This window comes from Drosophila persimilis, unplaced genomic scaffold (assembly GCF_003286085.1).
Source record: "Drosophila persimilis strain 14011-0111.01,24,50 unplaced genomic scaffold, DperRS2 tig00000000-arrow-pilon, whole genome shotgun sequence".
Taxonomy (NCBI): Eukaryota; Metazoa; Arthropoda; class Insecta; order Diptera; family Drosophilidae; genus Drosophila; species Drosophila persimilis.
The window spans coordinates 14,034,837-14,047,505 of record NW_020825288.1 but is presented as its reverse complement, the minus strand read 5'-3'; the positions used below and the strand labels follow the sequence as shown (position 1 = coordinate 14,047,505).

Sequence of the window (12,669 nt, the reverse complement as noted above, 5' to 3'; positions counted from 1 at the left end):
CAAAAGCCAGAAAAAGCGAAAACCTAAAAAAAGAGAGCAAATCCTAACCATGTATACCCCTAAGTTCTGTGTATAAAGCCGGTTTAGTCGTAACCCTAATTTATGTCCCCCACTACGATATACATAACTATACATATACATATATATATATATATATAGTATATAGAGCTATAAATATGTATGATAAGCGATAAATGTATTGTAATTTGGCCATATTGATAGTTGAATATACACAAAAACCAAGCAAGATAATGTTTATTTAAAATCGAAATAGAAAACAAAACAAAAACAAAAAAATCAAATGGAAAATTGTACTAAACTTAATGGCAATCACCAGAAAAATCCAACAAACAAAAAAAAAAAATCATAAAAATAAATAAAAGTAATTTATGAAGAAACAAATATACATAAAATACGAAAAATACAAAGCAAACGATTCTAATTGAGAACGGTAACTGAAGATGATTAATTGCCGCCGGATGAGTGGACACAAAATCGAAACTCGAAAGTCGAAAATCGAAATTGGTTTGGTAATAAATCCCCCTGAGCCAGATCTGGCCCCACAATGATGTCTTCATAATGGCCATTTATGCTCATGAATCGGTCTTTAAATTTCGATGCGTCTTTCGGTACACCAGAAACGTGCTTCAATTGGGGTTCTTCTGGGTTCGGTTCTGTTCTGTGTTGGTCATTTGTTATGCAGCATTTGTTGCCTGGCCATTGATGGCTTGAATTATGAGTTGTTTGGAGGCGTGAAATGGCATGTTCTGCCACAAGAACAGCGCCGCAGAGCACCAGAGCTGCTCAGCAGCGGCCAAGTTTGTTGCCTAAGTCTTTTGTACTTGAATCTGAATGCGCAGGCCAGAATTAAGCAACGAAACCTCAACCGAGTTATGTTCTAGGTCCCAAAAAGCAGATCGTCACACACTCGAGCTATGGGAACTCCACTCAGATCTCAGATTAATGATGGCCAACGCGTGTCTGCTACCCATTACAGACCCCTAACCAGCCGAGCAATATGCAATGATGACCCCATTAGGCTTTTGTCGCCCCGGCATCCGTTTCCGCTGCACCTTGCCAAAGGTTTTTTATTTGTTTGTTCGCGATTATCAATTTTCCCAATTGCAAACAATAATATAAAAACGCAGCTATCGGCCGGATATATCTCATATATCTCATGGCAATGCAGTAATTGGGACAACAATTAAGTGCACGGCACGCTGCGAAGCAGAAAGGCAGCGAAGCAAGTCCGTATTGTTCAGTTATTGAGGCATATATCTCTGGGTGGACAGTGCAGGGCGTTAATGGAAGTGTTGTATGAAAAAAATAATCAAAGGAAGGGAAACTATTGAAAGATCACTCACCCGAATGGAATGTTTGGTGTTCGATATACCCTTGACTCAATGTAAGTATTTTAAACATTTTTTCGTTTACAGCCATAAAGATTTTATGATATTTCATAAATGAATTCATTTCTAGACTGACAAAGTTCGAAAAGTAAAGAAATTTATTAAAATTGAATGATATGGACAGATAATTTCAAAAGAATCTAAGGATCTAATCGAATATATAATGCCTATAATTCAGTCTTCTTTCGAGATGCAATCTCCAGACTAACTTCTACAATCCAATCCCTGGAAGCGCTACATTTCTTCTGCTTGGTACTTCCTTATTTCGAAATAGGCATCAAAATCATTTCTCCAAATGCCCTACGATACTGAAACGGTGTGTTTCGTCTGTTTCGTCAGCATCACATGACCACGACGTGCTAGGTACAGCCCTCGGATTGGCCATTAGGGCCCGACAAAGTTGCTGCCCAAAAACAAAAACTATAGGTATGTATAATTGCTATATAATTACTAAATAATTGAAACAAAATAAGTCATTCGAGTCAGAGCCATGGCAATTACCCCCCGCACACGAAAACACAGCAGACAAACAGAGAGACATATGTCACGGGCCAATTGTAACAGTTATACGTACTAACTGTAATAGTAACTCCTGCCCAGTCCATCACTTGGCCAAGTGCGGTGATCAATGCATAGGCAATGACCAGCCATATAAATCAGTTAATCAGCATCGCAGATAAGCCCGGAACCATGCCCAGCCAATGGGAAACCATTCACACAGAGCGACACAGGGAGAGAGAGAGAGTGAGGAGGGTGCACACACATGGGATGATAATGGGGCACGCCATCTGAAACCAGTTGGAGAACATGCCACCAACGACATAAATAAACCACACAAAATATGAGCATAAATCAATGGGTCCGGTTCGGTGTTGGGATCGGTGGCAGGGCTTCGGGGTGGATAGATGAGTATTAGGGAAAACTCTTGTCTCTGATGGTCCCATCGATTGCTATTCAGAGCCCCATGCATTAACTAATTAGTGGGGCTGCGACAGCCACAAGAACAACAAAACTGACAGGAATGGAAAAATTATGCAGCCCTAACTCTGTTTTGTTTGTCTAAATAAAGAGTTAACCGAGTTAAATGAGTTTAACAGCTTCAGAGAAGTCGAGGAAAGACCTGGAGAAGGTTTATTTTAAGCAGAAGAAAATATATTTAAAAAAAAATGAAATGCAAAACGATGAATCCTGATCGATTCTGAAAATGCAGTCCTAAGTTTCTGTATTAGAGCGACGGGACATTGTAAACCCTCTTTAAGGACCCTCAAGAAGAACTAGTCATTTCTGTCAAAATTCAGATTCAATCTGCAGAGTTCCTCTCTAATCCCCGAATAATTGGTGGAGAACTCATCCCGGAATGTCCTCAAATCGTCTCTGCTCCAAGAATTTCTCGAACATAAAACGATAAACAAATAAATTTGAATTAATTGAATTGAGTAAATCTATGATTGAATATTTCTATGGGGTCTAAGAGCCTCAGCCGACTCCTCTCTGCGTGGTCAAAGACCAAGACAGCAGCAAATATTTGGTCATGCATTAACTAATTAGTGGCAACAGCGATAGGGAGCCGGGTTGGGGATGGGGATGGACAGAGTGGAGGAGTCCCCATACCTCGCATTGACCATGTCCATTTCCCCATTGTATCCTGGCCCTGCTCTTTCCCCTGGCCCTTTCTCTGCCTTTGTATCCGTAGTTGTGCTTCTGTTTCTGTTTCAGTTCGTGCGTTTTGGTCTGCGTGTTTATCAGATTGGGAAATGTGCACCCAACAATGGCGACACACACAGATACGCACGCACACACAGGGACACTTCTTTAGATGATTAGCAGCGATAGTCCCAGGCAATAGCTTTTACCATTCGGAGTGCGAGTGCGAGTAGTCGATTTAAATGAATTTTAATACGAACAGGAGCAAAGGGGGAGGGCGAGTGCCGGAGCCTCGATTGCAATTCAATTTAGATGGAAACAAACATTATAATCTGTGGGCCAATTTCCATTAGCCGTATTTATCATTGGCCGACCGAGAGCTCATCAATGCCCGGCCAACTGGCAAATGTAATTGCTTCTCCATTCAATATTTTCTACAATAGCCTGCCGCAATTTCAATTAAATTTCAGTTATCACACAGATACACCGCACGCATACAGATGCAGCGCCATGGAGCAGCAGGAGCAGTTGGAGCTTAGTCCAACGATGGTTCGGCTCTGATATCAGCTACAACTCATTGCTCTAATTAGAATTATTCTAATGAAATTAAATTGCACAAATTGCATTTGCACTTGGACAAACAGATACTCAGATACTCGCCCAGAGGGGGGGGGGGCCTGCTAATTAATTATAGAAATTGCCAGATCTCCATATGCTCCACATTTGCCACAGCAACTTTGTCATAATTTGCTCTGGGGGCCCTCCCCCCCACCACACACAATCCACTGATTAACCAAATGAGCCTCTGCTGCTGCCAAACAATCTCATTCCATTACAGTTCTCAGCTAATTTGATTAAATTAGGCATGCATCGGCCACTGCCACTGCCACTGCCAATGTAACTGCATCTGCATCTGGCTCTGGCTCTGACTCTGGCTCTGGCCAATGCAATGTCATCACATGTCCAACTCCCAGCTCCAAACATGGCCCTGCCCGGGTCCGGTCTGGTCCTGGGCCTGGTCATATCAAATGCTTAATGGCAACGGCCCATGTCAATTCGTGGCATATTAAATAGGAAAATTGGCATTGGCAATTGCAACAGATATTAGTTACCTCTCGTTGGCCTGGCCGAATCATGGTGGAGGGAGCTGGAGACCTGGCCAAGAGGGAGTGTGTAGGTAGGCCTACGACCATAACATTGCCGGCCACAAAATGCAGACACCGTGGGGCGTAGAACTACAATGCAGGGGATTCTTGAGGGGTTCTTATACCAGTTTGGAATATAGGAATATTTGAAAATATTATAGCTAACATTTGGAAGGCTGTTGCCCACTGTGGCCAGCCGGCGCTATCTGGGAGTGCGATCAATTTGTCGCTTGATTGTGTGCGTTTTTGCATGGCACATGCAATGAGCTTGCCTTTTAAGCCCCACTCCGGCCTCGGACCTGAAGCCGGACCTGTACTTGGTCCTGAAGATGGAGATGACTGGAGAGATGGCTATGGCTGTGGCTGTGGCTCTGGCTGTGGCTGGGGCTCTGACTGTGCCTGTGGAAAGGTTAACTGGCCTTTGGGTTAGTTGTTGACAACCAGGCACTGGCCATATTTGTGTATTATTGTTAAAAAAAAAAACGAACGAAACAAAACGAAAAACAGAAAAGAAAGAAATAACACAAGCAAGAAGTGCCTGGCAAATATGACAAAGGCACATAAATTCGGTAGCCCCCGAGTGGTACGGATTCTATAAACAAGCACATGCAACATGCAGCAGGCAGCCACAAAATGTTGCCTGTCTGTCTGGCCGGCCCAGCTCACGCTGCAGAATTGTGTGTGTCGTCATCTCTTTGGCCGAAAGTGTCAAATTTCACGCAACATGAAGCGCTAAATGTTGCCAGCAACTGTGCTGAAGTCCGGGCCGGGCCCGGGCCGGACAGCTTCCTTTGAATCCCCACCCTGCAGCAACTACACTGAGAAAAATCAGGAATAAACTTCTCCAACAATCAATGTGGTTTTTATCTTCTTGTATGATCTATTTCTCAGGACTCTACAGCTCGAAAAGGCGTTTCCCCCAGTGTAGATCTGCTCCACACAGTTGCATGTTTATTGTAAATATTATGAAATGTTGAGAGACCTGCGATTGCTGTTCTGTTCTGTTTGCCGGGGCTTCTGCTTGGGCTGCGAGAATTTATTGATGCTGCCCGATAAATGCGCCCTGAGCATGGGTTCTCGAGGGAGCACACAGCACAGAGGACACCGGGCACTCTCCACAGAGAGAGGGAGAGAGGCATAAATTTCAGTTTCCCAGAATTGTGCCAAAACGAATTATTGTTCCCAACATCATTTCTTGTGTAATTACCAGAGTCAAGGTGATAAGCAGCCAACACTTCTGATCCCTGGCTCGGTCTGGGGCTAATTGAACATTCAATTGCGGCCCAAATCCGCATTCCAGCAGCGAAACTCTACTTTCGTCATCATCATCATCATTAGCTGGGGGATTGGACAGTAGACAGTGGACAGTAGACAGTGGACCGGGGACAGGGGACAACAACATCATCGATGGCATTTGACAGGCGATAAGTGGTTCGATCTGGTCACGGCGTTGCAGTCCCGGCCACAGGCCCGTGAGGCATGTGAAACAATGGCAGTGCATAGTTTTATACGATATAGTTTTTTTTTTTTTTTGGCTTTTGGTTTTGGTTTGGACCGTGGACAACATTAACCTGTTAACCCAAACTGACGGCGACGGCGACGGCGACGGCGACTGTTAAGTCCCCAAGCTCCGCTCGGGTCCGGTGTCGCCTACTTTTGGGACCTTGTCTGGAAACGCTCTGGCTTTCTGGCTCTGCCTCGATGCAGTGCATGAATAATGCGCGCCCACAGCTCAATAAATTTTCACTCTTTTCGCCACAGCCGGAGCCCGAGCCGGAGCTGGGGCTGGGGCCGTCCCTGCTTGGCCAGAAACAAAAAATTCACACATCTTGTGCCTCCTCCTCTCTATCATCTCTGTGTGGGGACTCGACTGGCCAGGACTGGGACCGGGACTGGGACTCGAACCAGCACTCGACGCCACAGCAGGGAGGAGGCGAGCAAGCACCTCCATGCTCAGCTGGTATGATTCATTTGCTGGCCTCCACGGTAAAAAGGCACAAAACTAAAGGAACTCGCCAGAAATTGTTGCCAAAACCATTTAAAGGAATTCTCTGGAGTTAGAAGTGCCAGAGACACGATCAGGGACCACGGGACCACGGGGCCAAGGGCTTAGGACATGGTCATGGCCAAAAAGACAACAAAAAAATAAGAAATCGGAAAGGAAACAGAACCCAGACAGTCACAGACATTGGGTGCATTAAGAGACCTTAGCAGACTGCTTGGGGTCTGCAACCACCTACCGCTCCCGCCCGCCCCCGTTGCAACTCCTTCTGATCACTCCCCGCCCCCCCTTGTGGCAGCTCCAACTGCTGCAGAAGTTGCAGTTGCATCTCGCGATTCCATTTCCTCTTCGCATGATTTCGCGCTGCGCTCTCGGTGTGCGCGCCCACAATTGTCGAGAGATTAGAGATGCTGTAATTCCACGGCCTGCGATGCCGATTGGCCTGGGTGAGGAGTCGAGGTTTAAGCCAACTGCCACAACAAGGGGGACAACAACTACAACTACAGGAACGACAACGGCAGCCACCACGACGACGACGACGACGACGGCGATGATGATGATGATGCGGTTGATTTGGGCTTATCACGTTCACGGGAGACTGCCAGACGCTCAAAATGTTTACACGGGACTGGAAGATTGTGATGTCTGAGAGAAATCCTTTCCTCGAGAGAAATCACAGCAAAAACGAGTATCGAACAGATATCAACTCTACATATTTATATTCCAATAAAAATCTCTAGATAAGTTGATTGATTTACATAATCTCGTATTTTACCTACCGAAAACCTGATGTTCCATATATCACAAATAATCATACTTAATGTTTGAACGTTGAAATTCAATCTCCTGCTAGCTGTCGGTCTGCGTGGAAAATACTTCAATATAAACATCATAATGATATGCAAATATCCAAAGAAGACGAGCAAGCCACAACCGAAACATGAATCTTCCAGATAACAAATCGAATACACTACTATACTCATCGAGTATCGATTATAACTAGTTTTGCTTTGATATTAAAATTAGAGTGAAAGATCCAGTGCTGCGACTACGGATGCAGAAGTTTCCAGAGTTTCGATTTCTGGCAGGATCGTGACTAATACTTTTATTTTCACTTGGATTTATTTTTAAAGCTTTTTGTGAATATTACTATACAGAAATTTGCATTGTTATTATGATATTAATACATGTTTTGTGACAACTATTTATGCATTATTTATGCACTAAAAGAGTTTGTTTTATATGACATAAATATGAATTGATGTATTTATTAAATTAACAATTATCTGCTAATAATGAAACTTAGATACAAAAGGAGGAAAGGAGAAAAGAAGCGAAAAAAGTTCGTTCAGTTTAAGTTCTTGTAAATATTACATGCTATTATCTTAAGGGACAGTTCATGGGAAAATGTATGACAAAGGGAGTTATAGTTGTGGCATATAACCCTAAAAGGTTCATGACTTATGAGGCCGAAAAGTACGGGAAGTTCTAGATGGAATCTAGATGGAACGGCAAAGTCAATATATGCACATCTAACACTCACAGAATTATTTCTATAATTTGTAATTTTAATATCAAAGCATTAATTAGGTAAGTTTTAATTTATTGTCATCTAAAATGTTAGCTTTCAAAGTCTTTAGAGCCCTATAAAAAATGCCTAATCATGCAAATTTCCCTATCTTGATCGACAAGCACTATAAATAATATCTAGTATTTATTGTATGCTATATTTAATACTACGGGTAGTATTTATAATCTATCAAGCAAATCTTATCTGACTTCAAATTTGTATTTAGGCAGACGTTCCATATCGGCCTCCGTGGCGCAATTGGTTAGCGCGTTCGGCTGTTAACCGAAAGGTTGGTGGTTCGAGTCCACCCGGGGGCGGCTCAAATCTTTTGCCGAAAAATATTCTCTTTTGTGAGACTTTTCAACGTGTAAACCAGAAAATTGCTAAGACTGCTCCATGGCGACCATCTCGGGCTGTGTGGTGTCTCTGTGTCTGCGTCTGCGTCTAACAATGGCCTGCCTCCATTGGCGCAGCAGCCAGCAGCCAGCAGTCGAGGCTGAGCCGAGACTAAGGCTTAGTTACTTAGTTAGTGCTCCAGCTGGGGGATCTGCCGCTCTGTTCTCCTAGCCGCCGCCGCCTTCTCCACGCTCCCCATCGCTGCCTATCCCCCTGGTGCATTGCATAAGAGAAATATTTGTGCAATTTGATTTCGCAGAATTGCGAATTCGTTGGAATGAATTCCCGGACCCATCCCCCGTCGCCCAGGCAGGCAGGCGGCTTATGCGCATTATGATTATGATGATACGTTTGCCGCTCTTTGTTTGTTTGTTGCAAGTTGTTGTTGTTGTTGTTGCTGTTGTTGTTGCTGTTGCAAGTTGCAGTGTGGTGTTGTTTTCGCCTTGTTTGCTGGTTTGTTAGTCGCTCGCTCACTCGCCGCGATTATGCTTGAAATTCTATGCAGTTTCGCAGTCCGCGGGCCCCACCAGTCATGATCTGGGGGAAATTCTCTGGAAAAGCATTTTCCTTTTGCCCCAGCCAAACAGAGGAGGGGCAGCAGGGGCAGCAGGGGCAGGGAGAGGCACAAAGACAGAGATCAACATGGCCAGATAGTGTTTGCAATCATTACAAACGACCACGACCACGAATGAGGATCAGTTTTGATTGGTTGTGGCCGTTTTTGGGCAATTTGTAAATGTATCTGCGGTCGAGCAGTGCCCGTGCCCGTGCTCCCCCCCCCCCCCCCCCCCCCTCGCTTTTCTCTGCTTTAGGCCAGGTCGAAATGGTTTTTTAATTAAAAACTTTTTGTCAAACAGACAGAAACAGCAGTTTGGAAACATTTAAAATGAAATTATTACAAATAAATTTGAATTGAAAGGACGTCAGGGGAAAAGGTCGACAAGAGAGGGGAGGGAGAGAAGAGCGGACCATTTTCGTACACCCTCGTACATTTTCATGTAATTTCATTGCAAGTGTGGGACTCTCAAGGTCTTTGCCTCTCTGCAGCCCACTCTTTCTCTATCTCTGTGTCTGTGCCTCCCCACATCTCACTTGAGGCGACAATTTTTTGTGTGCACTGTGTTGCAACACGCCCCTGTGCCACACGAAACGGAATGAAATGAAATGAAATGGAAAACGTGGAGAGCACAAAACGAGAACTGACCAAAGCTGTCCGGGGCCCCGGGCCAGGGCGACTGCGACTGCGACTGCGACTGGCCCTGGATCTGGGCCCGAGGTGGACCCTGGACAAGCTGCTAGGAAAATGAGACGCTTATCTGAATCTTCATAGTTGGCTAAGCGCGGTGCGGCCTCTACTGCCTCTGCTGACTCCCCTCTGTCCCCCTTCCGCTTGTGGTTCCCTTTCGTTCGGTTTTAATTGCAGCCGAAACGTGAGCGAAATGTAACCAAAAATGCAATTGTGCCTGGAACCGGGACAGCGACAGGGACAGGGACAGGGAACGTTCCCTCTCTATTCGGTTTCCTTTTTTTTTTGTTTTTGTCTACTTTTTTGGTCATTCCTTTGGCTAGTTAATCGCGCGCATTCGTGCAGCATTCCTTCGGTGGCAGAGAGGCCAAACCTTCCCCCACATCGGACATTCCACTCCACTCCGCACACCCACTCCAGCGACAATCCCTAATGAACGCAGCAGTCAGTCCCCTCTTCCCGGGCTGGCATTTGTCATCGAAACATGTAATTATCCCACTTTGAGGCAGGTCCCGGCCAAGACTCGTTTACAAGACGCACATCTAACAGGGAGGAGAGAGTCCGGAGACCTGCCTATGTTGATCAAACCAGGCCATTATACATTTTACTAAATGTTATTGTTAATTAGAAAATATTCCGATTTTATTGTTTATTTTCTTGTTTAGATATGTAAGTGTCGGTTTAATATGGATTTTTGTGGATGCTCGGATGCAAGTCCTCAGAAAACTTTGTATATCTTTGGTGGTATATCAAGTGGCCATGCAACACCTTTTACACACGGTCCCAGACTGAGACGCAGACCGAGGGGCGCTGCCGCATGTCGCGTACATGGCGGGAAAGATAGATAAAAGACTAATGTTAAATGCGAATTATAACTAAACTGACTAAGACGAAATAAAACGAGGGGGATCGTTGTGAGTTTCTGCTGCGACTGGGGTCGGAAAGGCTTCCTTCTGGACATCCAGATGGATGCTATAAGCTATATAGTAGATATAATATGGGAGAGGGAATTATAGCCCAAGAATAAGACCCTGAGATGGAATGATAGCCCAAGAATAAGACCCTGAACGCTTCAAGCTACTAATAATTCGGTCTACAAAGCGAAGGGAACAAAATCTTAAGATCAAATAGGAATCGTTAGGTTTATGCGTTTTATCGTTTTGGATGGAAAGTCTATTAAGGGCAATCTATTGGGGTAAGATGAAGTTTATAATCCTACTGAATTCTGAGGGATAGTGCCTATGGCAGACAAGATTTAGGCCCCATATATTCCAAAGTTCCTTGGCCGGAAAAGACTGTACGTGAAGGTACACACCTCATGGAAAATTCCTGATCTTATCCGTGTGTAAAGGAAAATGTTTCCACATTTGAGTCGGAAAATGTATCCGAAATCATCAAGAGTTAGTAGAGTGTGAATTTCTCTTAGAAGCTTACTCTTAAATGAAGATCTATTTAATACAAATCGCTGATACTCCAATTCACTAACAATTCGTGTAATTTCTCTGGTTATATCTGCCGCAAGAACTGAATTACATATGGTTACCAAGGCCAGCACAAGTCTCGTGCAGTAATCCATGTTATTCGAAAGCATTTCATACCAACCTCCTCGCATATCACGCATCCATCTTTTATGACAGGTATTAGCAAGCTGCGCTTACCTAATCACCCAACTATCTATAATTCGTGTGATTCCCCATCTAAGACTGCCAGCTCTCACCCAGGGCCTGGGCCTGGCAACATTCGAGGTCTTGGCAACATGTTGCAGGGTGTGTGGCATAATTGTCGCTTCACGTGCAACTGGAGCATTTCAGCACCCAAAATGCTGTCATTCGCCAAACACACAGGCCCTACACACACTCTGAACATGACAATTAAGTGGGCGAGTGAACCCGAACCCGAGCCCAGGCCCAGGCCCAGGCCCAGGCCCAAGCCTCGGACGGGAGACCCAGTCAGAAGTGACATGCAAGCTGCAGCAAGATCTGCCAAAGAGCCGGAATGACAATGGCCTCAATTAGGCCAGTAATAAGCCATAAAACCAGAGAGTACTAACTTGGTTACCGCTCCCCCTCTTTCTCTCTCTCTCTCTCTCTCTCTCTGTGGTCTCACGCGATGGTCATCATCAGCGGGCATTCGAAACTTTACAGTTCTGCAGCCATTATATCGAACAGACCTCGGACTCTGGCCAGGCAGTGAAATCCGCATTTCAGAGCCAATTACACAGTTGAACGATTGGCCCAGAGGCAAGTCAAATTGCCTAAAGCCCAGCAACAACATATAAATCCATAAAATGAAACAAAATCCTAAGCAGGGATAGATGGAAGCAAAGGAGTATCCAGATTTGTGGGTGGGTGGGCGGTGGCGAGAGGCACTGAAGTAGAGTGTCCGAGCGAGTGTCCAGCTTTCGGTTTCAGCGATAAACAAACATAAAAAGTAAACGTCACTCGCATCGCTTCTTCACAGTTCAATTCTTATTTAGACAACAGCTAGAACAGCTTCCGAGAAGATATCCGCTGATGGGCAAATCCACACCCACACCCCCTGCACCCCCCTGTGCACCCTCTACGAGCCCTGGCTGGGAAAAATTGTATTTTATTGCCAGGGATTAGAGGCAACCCTTTCGGGCTGGCTCTCTCTGCTGGCCGGACCGGACCACTGATAAAGAACCAATGGCCAGGTCAAGCGTAAGGGTTCCGACCCATTGGAAAGCAATTTATTTACACGTGCCCGAGCTCTGAGGATTCCCCCTCCCACTCCCCACCTCCCACTCGGCTTAGCCCACTCTTTCTCAATAATTTCCACTGATTTGATGCGATTTTTTACGACTGTCCATAAAGAATCAATTTTTTGCGTAGCGTCCGTTGTTTACGGCCAGAACGGGTCTAAGCCATAATTAAGTGTGTGTTTGGCCAATGGCCAGTGTATGTAAGTCAAGTGTTTATCGCACGGCACCCAGCCATCTGCCCGCTTGACTAATTAATGCTCACAATTAAAAACCGATTTAGATGGCATATCGTGCTGAGTAATGGTGCAGAATTTGCATTGGAAATGCATTTGAAATTTATTGATTTAACTGTTTTTTAATCTATCTGTAGCACGCACCCCACCAACAAACAAAAAATCCCATACACCGAAACTGAAAGCGAAACGAAAGCGGATCAATTGCCCAAAAGATCAATTGGCAATTGACAAAGCAATCGCTCAGCCGACATCAGATCAGATCGGATCAGATCGGATCGGATCGCATCGGTTTCGAATGC

At 44.9% G+C, this 12,669-nt stretch overlaps 1 non-coding gene across 1 annotated transcript; it reads left to right on the top strand.

Moving 5' to 3' along the window:
• The first annotated feature begins 8,013 nt into the window (after nucleotides 1-8,013).
• On the top strand, nucleotides 8,014-8,087 carry Trnan-guu. The gene has a single exon. It is a non-coding gene; the product is annotated as a tRNA-Asn (tRNA).
• The last annotated feature ends 4,582 nt before the right edge of the window (nucleotides 8,088-12,669 follow it).